At 46.2% G+C, this 21313-nt stretch overlaps 1 protein-coding gene across 1 annotated transcript in view; it reads left to right on the top strand.

The window, feature by feature from the left end:
* Nucleotides 1-21313, top strand: part of LOC116689595 (zinc finger SWIM domain-containing protein 6) — a 48617-nt gene that overhangs the window by 489 nt on the left and 26815 nt on the right.

The following is a 21313-nucleotide window of genomic DNA, read 5'->3' as shown; positions in this document are numbered from 1 at the left end:
CTCTAACTCGCACTGTTTGCCTTTTTCTATGGAACCATGCCAGACTTTTTTTTAAAGGGTTTGCCTTCCATAGCCTTGTGTATTATAAACAATGCAGGGTATTTCCATACCAGTCTACCCTATAGCTGTGTGAGAATAGCCTATTTTCAGATAAGCCCGTAATAGTAGCCCACTTCTCCATGTTTTTGCCCACTGAGCTGCGCGCGTTGAATTGCCCAGAGCCATCCCAATTGGAAGCTTAGCACTTTGTTCCTATTTTTATGTCTTTCCAGCTCTCCGTGCCCCCACCAATGGGTACACAGACAAAAGCCCCCTATATCTTTTCACCGCTGGCTAAATAGACGATATTTAGAAAGGGTGGGAGGGACGGTGATTTAAAGCCACAGTGCTTCTATTTTGTTTGCCAAACACCTTTTGTGAGACAGACTGAAGCTTTTCTGCTGTCTTTCCAATATCCAGTTAAAGCCCAGGCTATACGCAGCTGGTAGAGGCAAAGATGATTTTTTTTTTTTTTGTCTGCTGTATTATTTGTGGTAAAGCTCAGAGTAAACAGAGATGCTGTAGGCTCAGTAACCCCCTGCCTGCCTGCCTGCCTGCTTGACTGGCTGCCTGGCTGGCTGGCTGCCTTTGCCAGAGCCACAATATTTTACTGCAATCGTCAGTGCAATAGACTCAGCTGTCAATCCGACTCCCCACCCTTGGAATCGGTTCAGGATTCTAATCCCATTACCCTCCCCAGTTCATCTGAATCTTAATACATTCTGCAAACAAGATTTTATGCATGATCTTCTTCTTCCTCCCTCCCTCTCCCTCTCTATCTCTCTCCCTTGCTCGCTCTCCCTTTCACTTCTTGGCTTACTATCCCTCCAAAGAATCTGTGTGGAGATGGCTTCAGCTCTTGTGGGCTCAGAGAATGTGCAGTGCACAATAGTAGCCATGGAGCAGGCGGGCGGGCAGCTCTCCCTCCCTCTCTGGCCTGTTGACCAGATTCCCCAGCATTAGGCTCATTTATGTGCTCACTCTTTTGGGGCTTTAGAAAGCTGAACACCCAGCTCAGGGTAAAATAAAATAGCGTAAGGCGTCAGTGAGGAGATTTGTGTGTGTGTGTATGCTTTGGAAAATAGTGACAAAGAGGGGAATGGGGTCATTTTCTTTGGCCATGCATGTGTTTTTGTGTATATGTGAGAGAGAGAGAGAGAGAGAGAGAGAGAGAGAGAGACACACACAGAGAGAGAAGATCATGTGTGGGGGTTTGATAAACACAGAGGGCGATTGTGCATGCGTCTGTGTGTGCATGTGTGTGTCTTCGTCTGCACGGGCTGTCAGTCTCATCCTGCATGCTCACAGAGAGTGGAGGATGACAGGCGAGTACACAGCAGGATGAGGGCATGTTATGCTGATTGCAATTTTCGCCCCAGAATTTCTTTTTTTCTTTTTTTTTTTTTTGGGGCTGGGGAAAATAAAGCCAAGGAAGAGAAAATGATAAATAAAAGATGCAATCTACTCCAGGGGACAGGCAGCCACTGGAGGATGAGAGCTTAAAAGCAGGGCAGCATGGGAGGGGGCTGTCAACCACATCACACACCACATGTATTGGCCCATCAAACACAGTGGGCCTGGCCTGGAAAAAATAGTTCAGGGTGGTTGTGAGGGTGCATGGCTTTGTGTGTCTTCTAGTGTGTGTGTGCGTGTGTGTGTGCTGTCAGTAGGATGGGATTCAGTATTGATGAAAGACAGTAGAGCAATAGAATAGATGTGGAGGTTATTGTGTATGGGGTGGGGGGGGAAAGCTAATACACTTGAATGGATCTGCTGTCGCTGTATTCCTTTCCTCCCCCTCTCCTCTCCTCCACCCCCTCTCTCTTTCTCTCTCCCAAGTGAGCAGCTATAAAACTCTCCATATTTACTCCCCTAAGGCCAACTACCAGCCCCCAGTCTCCTGTGATTATTTATCTTTTTCTCAAAGACATTAATCACATGTTTTTTTCCCTTTTTTTTTCTCCACCATCTCTTTCCATATACATATCAGTGCTGCAGAGGGAATGGTAGGGGGATGGCGTTTACAGGGAAGAGCAATAGATCGGGTGATATCAAGGAAAAGAGGGAAAGCCTAGAGGGAAAAAGTGGGTGGAAAATGCAAAAGAGGAACGAGGCATTGAAATGGTGATTTCAAAAGAAGGGGATGTCTGAACGTAAAGAATGAAGCTCAGAGAATGGAAGAGAGTGAGATGGATGGGTTGTTCTTTCTCTCGTGCGAGCTCATCGGGTCCAATGCCAGCCTTGGAGATGAATATTCATATATGAATGCAAGTCTTATCTAGCAGTCCACTGACTGCTTCTCCTGACATAGCCGCTTTGTAACAACCTACCTAAACCCCAACCTGTATGAAAAGGTCGTGTGTGTGTAATAACACATTAAAAACCGCAGATAAATATAATACAGTATGCATGTTTCTTCGGAGAACAGTACCATAACAACTGTTCCCTGTCATGAAAATGACATTGTCATGAGCTGATCACAGAAATATCAGTAAATCCTGTGCCAAGTTAAAACTGTCCCTTAGCATGTCAATCAGACCGTGCATCATTTACTGGTATAGAGAACCTCCAGAGCTGCCTGTTCTGATCACAGCATCTGTTCTCTGGCCCCCTTGTGTAATTTAGACTCAGCAGCTCATCATGCTGAAAGGAAGGCTAGTATTATGGTGCCCCATCCTCTAATTATAGAATTCTAATCCTATGGCTCTAACATGGCATGACAAAGCATGTTTGCACTTCATTACCCTCCTTCCTGTTTTAGTCCTCCAGTCTGGGTCAAGTTCATCCTCCCGTCTCTCATTCATATATGACATGTTCTATCCTGCTCCTCCCCCCCCCCCCCCCCCCCCCCCCTTTTACCCCTCGTCCCTGTATTTCTAACCCCCACCCCTTCTGTCTGCCTTCAGGGCTTTGTGCCAGGAGGTAAATAAACCATAACCCCCACAACCACACACACACACACAACCACCACCACCACCACCACCACCTCACTCTTACTATCCTCTTACCGTAAGCCTTGTGTCCCTATGGAGTGACATTCTGATGCCTGGCATATGTCGCGTTCTGCAATGTCATTAGCGTAGGCTACATGCTAGAGCCTATTTATCCAGCTCTCCTTGTTAATTTTTTTTCACATGAAGCTACATGTCATTTTATCATGCTGCTGCCCCAAATCTGACTGATGAGGGGGTTCGAGGCAGTTTTCAATTCAACTAGAATTAAAGCAGATATGCATATCCTGTAGCCTATTTTGGTGTATTTTGCATGGTTGTGTTGTTGGACTAGATAGCCCAAAATTATTTATCTTTCCCTTGCTTAAAATATCAATGAATGTTCCTGCCAGTCATGCCTGTTTGAGTGTGAATGTCATCCTCCTCTGCTCCACCTATTTCAGAGATGTGTTGTGTGTGTGTGTGTGGGGTGTGTGTGTGTGTGTCTTCTGCTTCTGCATGCTCATAACTCAGGTTAATTTGTTCACGCTCTGGAGATTCTTAATTAGGTTTGTGCGTCACCTACTCTCTCGCTCACCCTCTTTTTATCATGATGTCAATGAAACGGTGAAATAACAACCAGGCTGGTGGTTCCCTGTTTTTAACCCTATTCCTTTTTTTTTTTTTGTAACACAGATTGTGAAAAATCATAACACAGACTCTCCTTAACCTTACGTTTGACTCGTAAAAACGCAAGTGTGTGAATAGAGGGGCTGTAGGGCCACGTGTGAGTTCCTCTTGGCTTGAAATCACACGTGGGTCTAGCATTCTGGCAGAACCGTGGCAATATCGGACATACTTAAAAACAATAAAGCACGTGGGCACCGACAACACCCACAAAACAAAGGGCCTGGTAAAACAACAAAGAATATTTGCACACACTAGTAGCTTATTGTTTGTCTGATAAAGTGGTAAGCCAAATGCCAAAGAGACATCCGTACCACTTACAAAGGTGGAGTAACACTGAGCATGATTGTGGAAGAACACACTCTTGCATGCACACACACACGCTCTACTCTGGACTTTTTGTTGAACTAAGAATCCACAAGGCTTTTTCAAAGGGCTTCTTGAGGACCCACATCGACATTTCAAGCATTTTGTCCACGAAGGTGCAGAATTTAAGATGCCGAACGTAAATCTTGCATGAGCATGTTGACTGGGAGACGCTATCAGACTGAGCTGGATGTTCGGTGGGTAAAGGCTCATTCTCCTTGTTTATGTGTGGGCTGTTTCTCTTCATGTGGGTGGATCTGGTTTTTATTTTCCTGTTAGGTTAGAGAGTTCCTTTATCTTTTTACAACGCTGGTCGAGAATGAGCCCACATGGCTGCCACCAGAGACGGAGTGAGAGACAGGACGCTTCCGAATGTGTGTGTTTTAAACCAACATGTCGCAAAGAGGCTCAACTTGTGACTCAGGACTTTAAATAGACGCTGACACAACATGACTTCGGCCTATTGAAAATGATTCCCCCCCCAAAAAACATTTGAAGTTATTCTAAAATACAAACTAAGGACACTTTTTTTTTAGAGAATTGTGTGTGTGTGTGTGTGTGTGTAAACCCTGACAGCCTACATCCACACTAACATGTTTCACGTAACCTTTGCTGCATTTACGCTTGGCTTCCATACCACTTTTAAAACCTGTAAAATAGACTTTGAAACTGCTGCTGATCCTGTTTTACTCCGGGGTTGTGTTGTGGTCTGGATGGGCAGAAACAGAGACTTTTAAAAATGATGACGCAGACACCCACGCTCCCTTCCTGATTGGGTCTAATCAGTCAGGACGTGTCCTTCCCTGATTCATCACGCCCCCATCACGTAACCAAACAAACCACAGCAGTCTTGACTACCAGTTGTTAAGTCAACATGGATTATGAATTACAGTGGTTTCTGACCTTGTTGCCTATACTAGCGGGTGTAAATTTTGCCACATGGCTGGAGGCAAACTATTATTTTCTTTTAAAATGAAGCCGGTTTTTAGTGTGGATGAGGTCTCAGTTAATCCGATCTCTTGTGTGGACCGAGCTCTAGGTGAGTGTTGGAGAAGCAGCGACCCTGAATCCGGTGCCTCGGGTCTACCCCCCAGCCATGTGACTATTGCTTGGCTTGTATCGTCATGGAAACATGGCTGAGCCTAGAGCTAGTGTAAACAAATGGCAGAGAGAGGGAGAGAGAGAGGGAGAGAGAGGGCAACTGTATCCATGTGAAGAGGCATTGAGTCTTTAGGGAAAGTGCTCTTTCTGACCGACTTTGTGTATCTGAGAGACTGAGGGTAGCAGATTCCAGACCTTTGTCCCGTTATGTTGGCTGAATGGAAAAAAAGATAGGATACATTTCAGCTGTCGCTTATTGGAAACTCGTTAGCTTCGTCTCTTACTCACTTAGTGTGTTTGTGTGTTCACACGTTTCTATAGACAAAATATTGGACATTTTGTTTCCCTGTTTTCAGTTTAATGACCCTATCATTTGCTATGTAACATTGCTTGGTGTTGCATAATATCTCGATTTACAAATCCTCCGGATAACTTGTCTCTTGTTTACTGCCAGTTGTGTGGAATATCTTCCGAAACTGAAGTTAGAGTAAGCATCACTATAAATCTGAAATGGGTGTTATTACTTTTTATTCTAATCAGTATTAGAGTTTCAGCACAAGCTCAGTTCCCTGTTGAACTATTGAAAGATAGATGGCCACTGATTCCTCTGCTTGCTCTAAGTTTCCAGAAGGTCCCAATATTTTGTCACAGCCCCATATCCAAACTCTAACCAACCCCATTCCCAGACCCAGATGTGCCTCTAGATAGATTATTCCCACCACAGACCATAACTTCCTCGAGCCAGCCGTGTTCCATCTTCTACACTCAGCCATAACAGTCTCCTGCTCTTCACGTTTCCAAATATTATAACCAAGATGTGCCATTAGACAGTCCTTCTGACATCTCAAGCCAGTTCTGTCTGCCTTATTTCCAGTCCTCCCACCGGCCTCCCTCCCAGTCCCATTCCTACTCTCAGACATAGCCGTTTCCTCCCCACCCCTCTTAAATCACCATTCCCAGTTCCAGCTCTAGCCACCTTGTGTCACTCCCAGGGCCTATTACCAAAGTTGCCCAAAGCCCACGCTTAAAAATTACCCTGTGCGCTGATACTGGCTCATTTTCAGAGACGCTCAATGTAAAAGATCAGCGTGCATCGCCCCTGTTAAAATAAACCAGCTAAAGTAATAAAGTTCCAGCATGAGCTCTCTCACGTCTGCCCCAGTCCCCGTTCCAGCTCGACTTGTCTCCTGTCCCAGACTGTGGCTGCTGGGTGTGCGTCAGCACAGCTCCTCGGCTGGCTGACTCTGTCTAGGAATCCAGTGCTCCTTCCACAGAGCTCCTGCCCCTCTCTTCACTGTGAGCACAGGAAACCGAGCAGAGGGAGCAAGCGATAGAAAGGCTACTAAATCCACAATGACAAGGCCCTATTAAAAGCTGTTTTTTCTATTTCATTTAATGACTTCTATTACCAGCCGCCCTTCTCTCTTCGATTTGGCAATAATAACAACAGGGGAATGCAGCACTCAGCGTTCTCCTATCTGATGCTCCCCTTTTTTTTTTCTATTTAATGAATTCTTCTTTGCACCAATGGGCTGCTGAAATAAGCACAAAGCAGGGCAAGACTTACTGCAGTGGAAGGTTCAATGTATGTCGGTAGACATACATTGAACCTGTGTGTGTGTGTGTTCAGAACAGAGGCTCTCTGTCCAGTTCGGTCAACAGCTGTGTCTCCCAAAAGCCAAACAGCCTTAGTTCAGTCCAAAGGCTACATTATATACATTTTGTGTGTGTGTGGTGTGTGTGTGTGTGTGTGTGTGTGTGTGTTGTGTGTGTGTGTGTGTGTGTGTGTGTGTGTGTGTGTGTGTGTGTGTGTGTGTGTGTGTGTGTGTGTGTGTGTGTGGTGTGTGTGTGTGTGTGGTGTGTGTGTGTGTGTGTGGGTGTGTGTGTGTGTGTGTGTGTGTGTGTGTGTGGTGTGTGTGTGTGTGTGTGTGTGTGTGTGTGTGTGTAATCACTGTATACTTTGCTGAAAGTTACCTGCTGCTGTCCCAGATTAAGGGCAAAGTTGTTGATCTATCCCAGACAAATATGAAGTGCATAGCATAGAATATCTTGACAATGTTGTTCTTGGTCTACATTAAACATTTTTTCCGTACGTTTACTGTAGACCACCAAAAAGAGGCCACCAAGGCCACAACAAGCATGTCTTTTTTTTTTGCCGTGACAAACTAACTTTGACTCCTGCTGTTACATTGTAAATGATTGTTGGATTGAGAATGAAGTGTGGATTCAAGCTGCTTCCTGGACTAAACTATTCCCCACCAGATACTTACACAGGACTTTAAGTAAAGCTAGATTTTGTCGGCCCGTTTTTTAATCTGTGTGTGAATACGGCCATGTGCATACAGTACATGACTTTGTGTGTTAATGGCTCAGTGAGCGTGTTTATGGCTGTGTGGGTCAGGCTGCATAAAGGTGAGGCATGTTAATGATAAGAGGGTGGATGACATTCCCCCACTATCCCCTTCGCCACACACACACACACACACACACACACAGACACACACACACACACACGCTTGCACACGTGTTTTAAGACACACACTTGCCTCCATTGTGCTGTGGTGGAGGTGACTAGGCGCCATAGAGTAAGCAACAGCAGAGGATGAGGGTTTACCTGCCTCTGACCCCTATCACACACACACACACACACACACACACACACACAGACACACACAGACAGAGGTGTTCACTCATCGACCGGTCATTTCCCCCAGCATCGAACTGGCCCAATGTTGACCTCTTTACTTGACCCCCAGGGATTTACTAAATACAAAGGTCAATCTGATCAGACTATCCTGCCAGTGGCTATTTGCTCTGCTTGAAAGACGGGACCATGCTCACATTATTGTTTTCCAATAAACATCACCTGACCAAAGGAAAAGATTGCTTGATTGAATGTGTGGATGTGTACATGTCCCAATAAGCAATTCCTCACCTGAGAGATCAGTCAGAGGGGGACAAAGTACATGCCCTGCATTCTTTTTTTGTCCTTTTGTGGAACAATCGGGAATTTGAGAGAGGGGGGAGTTTACCCTCTTCTCTCTTCATGCCCGGCAGGCTCAAGTGCCATGTGAGCTATGCAGAGGAGGAGGTCCTGAGAGGCTGAGGGTGCCTCTGGCTGTGCCTGGTCCAACGATGTCGTGGCTGTGTGGCATGTGAGACATGCATTTACTGCTCTGGGGCAGAGTGGGGCTGAGTAGACCTAGAAAGGCTCTCCAGTCCAGGCATGAGAGACAGACAAAGAGAATCGGAGAGATTCAAAAGCAAGGAGGGTCCTTTAACAGACAATGCAATCTAAAGTTCGCCCTTCTAAAGAGTTTTATCTTGAAGGAGTTCATTCTTTTTCATTCTTGCTCAATTCCTTGCTTTTTTTTCTTACCTCATTCCTGCCCTTCGTCTTCCTGTCTTCTTCTTATTATGCTCTTCTACTCCTAACCACTCCATACCTGTGCCTGTCTTTCTTCTCTTTCAGGCATTCCTTCCTTGTGTTTATTATAAGCTCTCATGATCTCTTTTTTTTTCCCTTCTCAATTTTCCAGTTTAATTTCCCAAGCCAGGCAATAGAAACTCTTATCTTATTTACACTTCCCCTATCTAGATACAGCTCCCAAAGGAAGGCTAGCCGGCTAGCTAGTTCCTACTCTCTGTGCTGTGCTAAGTGCTAGCAGTCTGTGTCCAGACCTCAGGGGCTATCACTGTTTCTACATTTAGAAGCTCTCTGTTTACCACTGTCTACAATTAGCAGAGGAACAGGACTTGGCCTGTATGCTGTGGGGTATTTCTCGGAAGTTTTTAAATGATCCTCCTGATGTTTCCCAAGTATAGGGGACCATCCTGGAACCTTGGGTTTGGCATGCTCTGCCCTTTAGAAATGAGTCTGTTATCGTTACTTTTTGCACTTTTGGTGAAGTCACAGAATCAAAATTCTTATTCTGGCGGGGTTGTCACTACCTGATGTGAGTCAAGTGCAGATGTGAGTTGGGCAGTTCACCTCCGGGGCACTGCCAAGGTGCTCTTGGGCAAGGCACCGAACCCCCAACTGCTCGGGGCGCCTTTCCATGTGCCTCCAGACATCTCTCTCCATTTAGTGCATGTATGTACTGAGCATGTGTGTGTAATTCAGGCTTGTGCGCAACAACAACAGAGTGTAAATTGTAACTTCCCCTTGTGGGATTAATAAAGGATACATTAATCTTAATCTTAATCTCAATACAGTAAAAATGGACCTACATAATGAGGTTTGTTCACTGCTGTCTACAAATTAGCATCAAACACAACAAAGGCTGTCAGTTGAATGACGTTTTGAGCTAACGTTAGCAATCAAACATATCATAAATCATAGATAGCTAAAACGTTTTTGAAATGATTTCCATCTTCTGTTATTGTTTGTAATGAGAATAGTTTATTACTTCATGGATTTCACAAATTTTAGTATGACAGTTATGCTGTAAACTGTTAAAATCTGAGCATGCGTGACTTACACCCGTACTCGACCTACTTACTCATCAGGTAGTGACATGGGTATTGAACCTCAATACTTTTTGTTGTTGTTGGGGACCGAAATGTGTTTGTAGCACAGATTATTGAAAATTGTCAATCACGGAAAGCTAGCGTTGAATGTCTAGTCCAATTTTAATCTTAATTACTTATTCTTTGATCAGATAGTTACTGATTTAAATCTAAATCTCCTTGTACGGTATGGTGACCAGACGTCCCCGGTTTTGGTGACCTGTCCCCGGCTGGATCTGTCCCCGGAAATGTCCCCGGTTTTCAGTGTGACTGACAGACCCGTAGTTGGAATGAAAGAAAGAAAACACTGAACAAACGGAGCCTATAGACGCTCAAGACAAGCTCAGAGAGGTTTTAGAAAGCCGTATTTTACGATGCTAAAATCACTGATTATTTATATGGAGTCTGGTGGGTTTAGCGAAATCAATTTTGCGGACTTTTATGTTTTAAAAAAGGATCTTAATCTTTAACAGAAAGGTCGACCTCCTTAGAGATCCTTTCCATAATGTTGTCTGTTGGGGGAAACAGCTCTAGGTGTAGTGTCCCCGTTTACAAAAATAAAAACGTGACGTGTTTTGGAGGTATATTTGCTTCTGAGCTGAAAATGTCCCCGGATTTTGTCTGAGAAATCTGGTCGCCTTATTGTACGGCTGCCTTGTAATCAGAGTATTTTGGGGTACATCCCTTGCCGCAAGCCTTTGCTGGAAAAAAGAAGAAGCTGTGACTCCTTTCTATCTAGCTATGACTCCTTTCTATCATTAGTGGAATTAGCACCATAAATCAGATTGTGTCTGAATTAGGCCCACAGATCTACCATTGTTGCTACTTGCCATTGTTGAGGATGTCTGCCACTGTGTGTTAATTCCCGGTCTGTCTACATTCTTGCCCAAAACCTTTTGTCTGTCTGTCTGTCTGACTGGCTGTCTGTCTTGCTAGCTTTTAGCCAGCTAGCTGTCCCTCCTGGGTGGCTACATCACCTCACCTCCCACCCCCCTCACAGCCAGTGACAGCCCAGCCCAGCCCAGGGAGACACGGGTAATGGTCCTCTCTGATGTACAGCCCGACTCAATTGGACTGGATGGCAGACACACGCCTAAAATAACAAAAGGAGGGGAGAGAAAGAGAGGAGGTGGGGAGGGAAGGAGCGAAGCGATCGATAAAGCAGGGACACATCGCCTAATAAAGATGTATTCCTTTTTTCCCCCTCACTATCCGCCTTGGCAGGGAGAGGGGGAGGACAGAATGTGATTAGTGGACTTCTTCTCCCAGGGTGCCTCTGATAGCATGTGCTTACGCCTGCACAGCAGTACCCCAATGTGTTGTGTGCATTTTTGCATCTTCTGTGTGTTTATTGCATGTGCCTGTCCTTCTCCCGAGAGCGAAGAGGGTTGAAAACATTTTTGCGTTGTTTTGGGGCCAAGTGCCCCGGCAGCGCGCTGGTCCCCCTCTCTCTCCTCTTTTCCCTGTCGCTATTTTTAGAAATTTTTGGTCTGGGACCTGGGGAAAGGGCCCGGAGCAGGGCCCATCCTTTCCCAGACTATACCACGGGACCCCGTGATTAACCACCACCGAGGGGAGGAGAGAAGGGGATAGAAGGGCGAGGAGAAGAATACAAAAGGGGCGCTGGGGGGTGGGAGAGTGTAGAGTAAAGAGTGGGGGGGGAAAGAATAGAGAGAGGGGGGTACTCCCTCAAAATAAGAGGTGGGAGGGGGAGATTTTGAGGACATGTTAAAGAAAAAAGAAGTGTCCAAAGGGATGCATTTGTCTGGCTTTTTGTTAGTTTTTGGAGCACACTGCTCCCATTCATTCTCTTCCACCTCCTCCTAATTGTGTCTTATTGGACACTGCCCTAATTAAGTCTTTTAGAAGAGTTGGGGATTAGTCAAATCCATCTTAATAACAGAATAAACCACAGATAGGTAGGTTGAGAAGGAAAGGAGGAGGAGAAAAGAAGAGGCAGAGGTGTGAGTGATCCATATGCATAGAGCAGGCCACTTCATTGATATGCATTGTGTTATGAAGGGGTCCACCTGTGAAGGCTCCAAGTGCTGAGTCACTCACTAACGCACCGACTAAATGCTTTTATCGAAGACGCCTGGTCCATCTGAATGGAATATAATAGGCCATAAAGTGCTTTGCTAGCAGTGGCTGCTTGCCCCATGGCAAACCCTCGCCCCCTTGCTCCCCTACTCCAAATCTTATTTCACCACTTTTATGGAAACAAAGCATGTACGTGCTCTGCTTTAATTACATTGTTTTTTCCTCCTTTTTTCATTTTTTTTCTCTTCTTTCCATCCCTCTTTTCTTATTGTTCCTCCCGCAGTGCTTCTCAGGCAGCCACAGAGAGCTCCCCCTTCTCGCTTCAGCCCTTATGTCTACACTCCCTGTAAACCTCCCCCTTTCAGTCATGTGTGATCCCTCTGCTGCTGCTGCTGCTGCTGCGTGTGTGTGTTAGTGTGTGTGTGTGTGTGTGTGTGTGTGCGCGGCACCTGTTTGGATCTTGGTGTGTGTTTAGGGTCATGCCTGCAGGTTGTGCGTAATGAATAGCAGGGCTGTGGCTGAAGCACAACTGGTTGAGAAGGAGGTAGCCAGAGAATAGCACACCAGTGACGGGAGGAGAGGAGGAGGAGAGGAGGAGGATGGAGGGAAGAGAGGAATGAGGGACCAGGAGGACCAGTGTGGGAGGAAGGGAAGAGTGGTTGCAAAGCCAGTGAGCCTTAACCACCTTCTGTCAGTCTGTCTGCTCTCAGCGCTGTTTTCTCTCTCATAGGAATCTAATGGCTTTTCCACTGTCCTCTTTCCAAACCTCCACCACCACCACCACCTCTCTCTCTCTCTCTCTCTCTCTCTCTCTCTCGCTCTCTCTCTCTGTTAAAAGTTCCCTCCCGAAGTCTCTGCACTATCCTCCCCTGCTACCTCCCCTCCCTACGTCCTTCCAGCTGCCTGCCAGGGGAACAGCTGACTAAATCTAAAGCTGGGGCCCCTGGCTCTGGCCTCGGCCCGGCCTCATCTCTTCCACAGCCTCCTCCCATTCTCACCTCCCCTCCCTCCTCTGGCCTCTAGCCCTGGCTCCTCTCTCAGCAGCCCCAGCTCAGCCCTGGCCCTGCCTCTAAGCCTAGGCTCCAGCTCTGCCTGACTCTCAGCGGTTCCCTGCAACCATACTCCTCCGGAGCTGAAAAGCCTCAACCCTCTCTTTCTTTCTCTCTGCCTGTTTTGCCCGTAAGCCTGCCCTCTCTTTCGTTTTTTTTCACTCTGTATTTTCTTGCTAATTCACTTGATCCCCTCCTCCCTGCTCTGACGGGCTGTAGCTGGGCCCCTGGTACTGTTCCAATGTATCTGGACTGAGGCCTCATCCAGGTTGGCTGCAGTTCAGTTCTCTGGCTCCTACAGCCAGTCTCTCTAGCCAGGCATCTTTCTCTCTCTGGCTAGTAACGTTAGTCACTGTAACTCATTGTGGCTCGCTTTACTCCAAGCCACGTTCAGCTTGTACATTTGGTCGTTTCTGGCACTTCCTGCAAATCTGTTTATGTCCTTGTGTGTATCTTTGTCTCCTCGAATCTCGCTTCTGTACGTCTCTTTAACTTGTGTGGACAGGCTCAGCCCCAACACACAAAGTGTGCGTCGTGCGAGAGTGTGAAGCATATGACACATGATTGGCAGCAGGGGGAGGATGGGGAAAAGCAGCGGAAGGAGGAAGTGGGCCTTGTCACATCGCCAGGCGAGCCGGGGGCTCGAGTTTGATCGCTGCCCAGGGAAGGGGGCCTTTGTGTGTTGTCGCCCCCCCCCCCCCCCTTCTCAACCTCTGTGGCTGTCAGAGCAAGACTGCAGGCTTGTGTGATTAGGTGCAGGCCCAGGTTTCGCCATCACTCTTCTGAACAGACGTTGCCCACAGAAGACACCTGTCAGAGCAACACAGGGCTGACAGAATAAAGTTTAGAGAGCACCCCACAGCTAAAGTGGGATGCAAACCAACACACACACACACACACACACACTCCCTTTGTGTGGAAGTGGGCCAAGGAAGCCCAGGCAAGAAGAAGCAGAGTCGGTCTGCGCCAGTTGAAGCAACATCATGGAACACCTCGCAACTCTTGCAGATTATTATTATTATTATTATTATTCATCCCACTCCCTGTCTGTCTAATGCCCAATACAGCCTTTGTCATTCTTGCTGTCTTTGTTGTCATTTTGTTGTTGTTTGTGTGTATGTGTGAAGAGGAAATTGGGAAATTGGGCAAAGCAGCAAAAGTTTCCTTTGGAGTCACGTTTTTTTCTTGTTGACTGACAGATACGGGACGATGAAAGCAAATCGCAACGCGCCACAGACTTCAAAGGTTCCTGTGTTCCTCCGTTTATTGGCGACAATGCACAGCAACCTCTCTCCCGATGTGGATTCTTCAAAATAGGGAGGGAAAAAGCTAGACGAAACACGAGGCAGATGACAAAGAAGCTACCATCCAAACAGCTAGAGGGGGACGAGGGAGGAGGAGGGGCGCTAAATAATCAGACCTAAGCAATGTAACCAAATCCGACTGCTTTTCAAAAGCGTTTTCAATCAAAACAGGCTTTTGATGCACACTGATTTTGATACCAGGGCTGTTTGAGTATAGAAAAAGTGACGGCTTGAAGTTGCAAAGAACTCTCTCTGCTTTGGGGGGAGCTTTGGTACCTTTTTTTAGTGTGTGTGTGTGTGTGTGTGTTGTTTTGTACGGACCAGTATAACAGTAATTAACTAAGTGAAAAAGCTACGATGAAATAAGCCGCTTGGTTCTGCTCTCCTAACCTTAAAGACTCTCTCTCTCTCTCTCTCTCTCTCTCTCTCTCTCTTCTCTCTCTCTCTCTCTCTCTCTCCTCTCTCTCTCTGTCTCTCTTCTCCATTTTATTCCTTCTCTCGTCAGGATGGCACCCATTGACTGCCACTGACCTAATTTGGGCAAATTTCACTGACCTACTTCATGCGTGAATGCTGACTGCCCACGGGAGGGGATTTCTCTCTCACACACACACACACACACACACAACACACACACACACACACACACACACACACACACACACACCCAACACACAACACACCACCACACACACACACATATTTTGTTAAATCCTTGCGATTAATATGCAGACCCTTAACCTCATTTACAGTTCCTATGGTGCTGGGCATGTACCCCCTTCAGTTGTGCCCTACAACCCTCCTAACCCCCCCCCCCCCCCATTAAACCCACTGCAATAGCCTCCTTTGGCACGCAAATGAAAGTAATGAGGATCTCAAAGTACAGACACGTGGTGAAATATAAACAAAGCAGTTGGCCTTTGTTTCATGTGGTCTCAGCGGTGACATAGTCCTTCACTTCCCGAGTCTCTGAAGAGGCATAATCAGCGTGATTGCATACAGATATGATTACTCTTCTGTCATCTATGAAGATGGCAACTTGAGCAAATTTGATTAAACAATGTGGAGATGTTTTGCGTGTACAGACAATCACAGTAATTCCTTTACATGGTTAGATGGATAGAGACCACTGTCAATGGAGCAATGGTGATCCCTTAGGAGGATTGGCCACTTTAACTTACTTGTATTAAAACGCATTCATGCATCATTGTGTTCCTCTAGCAGATTAATTCCCAGTTGACTGGGCACATAAGGTCCTTTTGAGGGTTTTGGAAAAGGCTTTGTCATAGTTGGATTAGTTTTGCCCTTTTTAATGTGAAGATGATTAGCAATGAACTTCTCTGCCTGCAGCCTCCCACGAGGACATGGTAGTTGGAAGCAAGTCCAACCTGATTCAGTGTTTTGGTCACGCTCATGTGTTATTCTTTGCAAGCTTTTGTGCAGTCGTGCTTATGTGTGTATAAAGAAGGAATGAAAGGTATTTGTATTTTTCCTTCTATGTGTGTGGACCTGCCCGCTTTCCTGTGTACTTGTCCGTTTGCCCACATGTTTGCATGGTGTGTGCCTCCGCAAATGAATGCAAACACGCATGTACACACGCATCAAGACGTGTGTAAGGCAACACACATGTAAACATAAGAGGCTCCAGAGTGAACATTGTCTCCCTCTTGTCCAGCAGAGTGCATTTTATCTCAATGAAGCCATGAAAGGCAGCTGTTTACATGAAATGAAACAAGAGCTGTTTCTTGGAAATAGGGGTCTCTCTGAAGGTTTTGATGTCAGCTGCCTGCTTTTAGCTGGAAAGTGGAAACCTAAACCATCTAGAGAGGGAGAACGAGGGAGAGGAGCGAGCTTTAACCCTACTGAGGGAGCTCAGTTCCCGTATGTGGTTGCAGCTTTTCACCCTGAAAGTATCACACCGTTTCCCCCCCCCCTCCAACGCTCTTGGAGGAGGCCAAGTGTAGCGTGTGATTTCAGATGCTTACAGTTTGCACAGAGTAAATCTAACCCCCTTGCTTTATAGCTTATCCTTAAGAGAGTGGTCCTAACATCAACGTCAATATTTACAGGAATAGCCCGCAGGCAAGAGAATCGACCACCACGATTCAGCAGAGACAACCTTTTTTTCTTGCTCCCCCCCCCACCTCCTCTTTGTCTTCATCCCAGTAATTCCACTCTCTGGAGCAGCCCGCCGATCATCATGTTTGTCTTTGGGTCTTTGTTTTGTATTTGTGTGTGTGCATGCAAGGCCCTGGAATGCGCATGCGCAGTATCTTCGACAGCGCCGTGGCTTTGACGCAGGCTCAGCGGCTGTTTGAGAGATGCTGGATGACGCGTGTCAAGTAATATTAAATGTGAGAGAACCTCCGCTCCTCCCTCATTCGCTCCCCTCTCTGCTCTGCCCATCCCTCCACCATGGACTGTGTCTGCTGTGGTTAGTGTGTGAGCTATGACACTTTTCAGTGGGGTTTTTAGGGGGTACGGCGCCATATAGGAGCCTCACATCTCTGTGGGTAGACTGGACACTTTGGCCTACAAAAGCTCTTGGAAGGTCAATGGATATACAGCTGTATAGATATAGTGCTCACATACTATTCCCATGCTTTGCTCTTTGTATTTTCATAATCCAGGCAAATATGTGTTAAACTGGTTAGTGTGTAAGCTACATATTCATCCGTTGTAATCATAATTGCTTGGTAATTGCTCATGAATGGGTGGATTTTAGTAGTTGCAGTGCTTTTGTGTTGTCTTTGTCTATAAAAGAGAGATGGTACTGTAAATCCAGGTCACTCTCAGCAAGGCTACCTACATATTTACAGTAGATAATCAAAAAATCTTATTTTCATTGTATTTTAGAACAAAGCCAAAGATTTGCTCAGCCTCAACAATAAAAAAAATGGCATGGAAAGGGTTAGCCTATTTCCTGGTGAATGTATCATTTCTCTGTGGTGTTTGCACACGTGTGTGTATCTGCTTCCATCTGTGTCAGGTAATAATGTGGAAGTATGAGTCGTGGGCCAGTGTGCTCGGTGCTATAATGGGACAGCCTGAGCTGGGGGATGTTGGGGAATGTTGAGCAGGGGCAGGTTTACGCCAGGATGTGGCATGCGCCACCGAACATAGAACAGCGGGTGTGACCTCAGTGACTCCAGGAAGGAAGGGGTTAAGCACGAGCCGGCAGGGCTGCATGGGCTGCGTTACGCAAACTGGCGGCTGGCTGGAGCTGAAAGGGGAAGTGCTGAGCTCAGAGGAACACTGGCTCAGAGCCATCACTCCCTCCTCCCTCTTCTAACTCCCCCCTTTCGCCTCCCCTGGCCCTCCTCCCCACCTCTCCGCTACAGCTGAGCGCTCCCCATGCTTCCCACCGCCAGGCGTGGTGATGTGTGCCTGTGTGCCTGTGCTGGAATGCAGCTTCCCCTCGGCTGGGGCCTGTATATATGTGTGTGTGTGTGTGTGTGTGTGTGTGGGGGGGGGGGGGGGGGGGGGGGGGGGGGGTGCACGTGTGTGAGTGTGTGTGTGTGTCTGTCTGGAATGATGCCTCCCCTTGTCTAGTGTGTGACGTCAGTACACACACGGGTCAGCCTAGGGCTAGGCAATGTTCCGTGTGTGTGTGTGCGCGTGCGTGGTGTGTGTGTGTGTGTGTGGTGTGTGTGTGTGTGTGTGTGTGATGGGAGGGGGAACAGGGGAGGAGTCAGTTATTGGAAAGAGAAAAAAGAAAGAGGAGGGGCTGTTTGTGAGCAGAAGGAGGTTGACTGCAGGGAGTCACTCAAGCCAGTATGCGTGCATGCATGAAGGCATCATGAGTGTGTGTCAAAGGGTGGGGTTGTGTGTGTTTTTGTGCGCGTTTGTATACATTGGTGTGTGTGGTGAAGTGTGTCGAGTGACTTTCCAAACGAAATGGGAAGGGTAAAGAGTGTAAGGGTATTTCCTGGCGTGGACAAGTTAACCTAAAAACACACATACTCGCACATGAGCACACACAGTCATGTGGTAGTTTTCAGTCCAGTGCTATTAGTGTTCATCTATTTTCATATGCAAATTAATTCAGTTCACATTCAGCCATGTTAGCCCTTACAGTAGTATATTTTTGTCAGTGTGCTGTACTAGCTTTACACAACCCTTTTGCTACATTTTCTTCTGCCTCTTCTTACCCTTTTTGTGTTTTAAGCTTTGATGTCAGGACTAATTTTTTGAAAGCTGTTTTCTCAAACAGAATAATCTCAAAAGGATTTATAGGGCAAAGTTCAAATTAAGCAAGAGGAGCACATCTGTAATCAATCCTGACAGGCACAGCGAATGTCATTACTGCGTGCAAATTATGCGCACGATCTAACAAACAAAGCTTCCGTCTCGCAAACACACGTTCCAAAACCTATGAAGCTGTTTTTATTGCAGTATTCTTGGCGACTTTTTTCTTTGTGTATTCTTCTCCACCGACGCAGACCGGCTCATCTCAACCCAGACTCCCCTCCTTCATGAAGGATTCTAGCGCTATAATGTCTTGACTGCATCAGTTTGTCGTTAGAAAGATACTGAAGCCCTGAAGTGGCAGACAATGGCTTTCCAATGGATCCCATTACCTCCGTCTATAGCTTGCGTGGCTCTACTGGGACAGACCTCTGCTAATTACACACATTCATTCCCAGCCAGCTGTAATTTCATTCACACTAATGAACCTTGCACATGGATTGGGATAATGTATAGTTAATGCACAGCCAGGAGACGGAATTAGCAGGTTACTGGCTCCTCCAGTGACAGAGATTTGTTGGATAATGGCTAAAGGGACAGTTCACCCGATACCACAATTACACAATACAATGAAATTACACCTAATAGTAATTAAAGTGGTAAATACTTAACTACATAGCCTGCTCTGTTAGAAATATAATTTGATACCATCAGCTTGCATTAGCTGTATTGGACGAAACTGTTATCTTTTTAATGTTATTCATAGCTTTGATTGACATAATGCTGTATAGCTATGTTAAAAGATGTTGTCTGCATTTAAAAGAATAGTTAACGTTTTAGAAAATATGCGTATTTGCTTTCTCGCAGATAGTTGGATAAGAAGGTTTATACGCACTCACAGTAAATATTAAGCTACTGCCAGTTAGCTTAGCTTAGCATTAATACTGTATTCAGAGGGAAACGGCTAGCCTGGCTTCGTTCAAAGGAAAGAAAACTTACCTTCTAGCAGGGAGACCAGCACGTCGCTGGTCCTGGACAAGAAATAGGACATATTGTCCTGTAAAACAAAATCCGCCTGTTTTCGTTTGTGTGCACTTTACACAAAAGAGACAGTTTGTGTTAGAGGTGATGGTAGGAGGATTTTGTTACCATTGGATGTATTCAGGCTAACTATAGTCTTGCTTTGCCATACCCTCCAAACCGTGGCTACACCACGTAGCATTCGGGGATGGGGGTAAAACATGTTCTGGTTTATTGGCATTTCTTTTAACCAATCACAATCATCACGGGCAGCGCCAAGCTTCACACAGAGCCGACGCAAAATATCCACGCAAGAGAAAACTCAGAGTGGACAGATAGTCTAGCTATCTGTCTCAATTTACCCTGCAGAAATCTGAGGACCAGGTTAACATACTGGTAGTCCTCATTAGTCCACCAAATTTAAAATTCCAACACAAAGAAAGCGGAAGGAAATGGAAAAATACATGCCTCAGGCGGAAATTCCTGTGACACCTGAGCAATCCCGGAGCTAGATTTTCTCATCCAGCTCTCAACAAGAAAGTGCATTTGCCATGTCAAACTATTTTCCAAGACTCAGTCTTTCATCTGTTGCAAACAGCACTCATTTTCTCATCACTTTATTCTTTTTGTCTTGTGTCTATCACGTCCCTGAACAGAGGCGTCCCTGTCTTTCTGTGCGGGTCAGCCCTCTGAACGCCAACCCTCTGGGGATCAGTCAGCAGAGCGGCGGCACCAGCTCTGCCCGACAGGCCCGATCCAGCAAAATTAGAATCCACTTTTGAAAGTGATAGTTGCAAGTCATTCCTGATGTACCGTAGTAAAATTGCAAGTCATTCCTGATGTACCGCGTGGCAACTAAGTGGCAGCAGCCCAGTAATCGACTGTCATTTCAACCGCCAGCTGATGACAACTCCAATCACCCACACAGCCCTTACACACACACACACACACACACACACACACACACACACACACACACACACACACACACACAAATTATTTCCCTGCCATCTCTATGATTAGTGTGCATATTTTGCTGTCAGAATCTCAAGTAAAAGTAAAAGCATTGAAATTCATAGAATATCTCAAAACATTAATTCATGCTGGTTTGTGTCTGTCGGGGTAAGCATTCAGACTGTGAGGTAGTACGTGTTTTAGGTGGTGCCTGGTGTAGATATGCTGGTAATGGAAACACACCCAGGGAGAAAAAGGCTTTTTGCTCTTCCAGAGGGTTTAAGGCATAAATATGGCTGCCCCTGGAGCTCAGCTGTGTTATTCCAGCCCGTCCCACACCTAGGGCACACACACATGCACACACACGCCTGGAGCAAAGTCTCCTGCAGGATAGCATTGATCTCTGTTTATAGTCTCTGTATGGGTGCTTCCTTATAGGACCACACACACATGGACTCATTGTTACTCATGCAGAACTACCCTGTAAGATGTTGAAAGGCCTTGTTTCTGTCTTTATAGGCGTATTAATTGGGAAGTTCAAGGAGCCACAATGAAGGAAATCGTCCTTTTAGCTGTGGGTGGGAAGGAGGTGGTGTAATAGGTGGGGGTTGCTCAACAATTTCTTGACCCTACCTCGACCTGCTGCGGAGCTTTGCTTGTCTTCAGTTGTGCTTCAGATCCACTTTCAGTAGGGCCCCTAGTTGAGTCCAACCAAATGGATTGGATTCCACTTTCTCAGCGAAGTTTTTAGCGATCTTTGGTCAACACAGAGTAGGATCCCACGTTAAAGCTCCAAATACTAGAGTGGGTCCCTTGTGGATCAGAGAAGCTCTAGCAGGGCAGAGTTGGATTTAGGTGTTGCTCTCCGTTTGTCTGCAGCGCATGAGGTAATTTGATTAATGCGCAAGGCTAAAATGAATGTGCGCAGGCGAATGGGCCTCAAATATCTATTTGCTTTCCCTGTTTCTTTACTTTTGTTGACATGCTTTCACACCCGCCCATTTGTTCCATCTTATTTATCACATTTGAATCAATCATGTATTCAGAATCTCTCTCTCTCTCTCTCTCTCTCTCTCTCTCTCTCTCTCACCCTCACCCTCACCCTCACACACACACACACACACAC

This window comes from Etheostoma spectabile, chromosome 5 (assembly GCF_008692095.1).
Source record: "Etheostoma spectabile isolate EspeVRDwgs_2016 chromosome 5, UIUC_Espe_1.0, whole genome shotgun sequence".
NCBI classification, from domain to species: domain Eukaryota; kingdom Metazoa; phylum Chordata; class Actinopteri; order Perciformes; family Percidae; genus Etheostoma; species Etheostoma spectabile.
The sequence above is the reverse complement of the archived record's forward strand: the minus strand, read 5'-3'. Positions and strand labels throughout refer to the sequence as shown.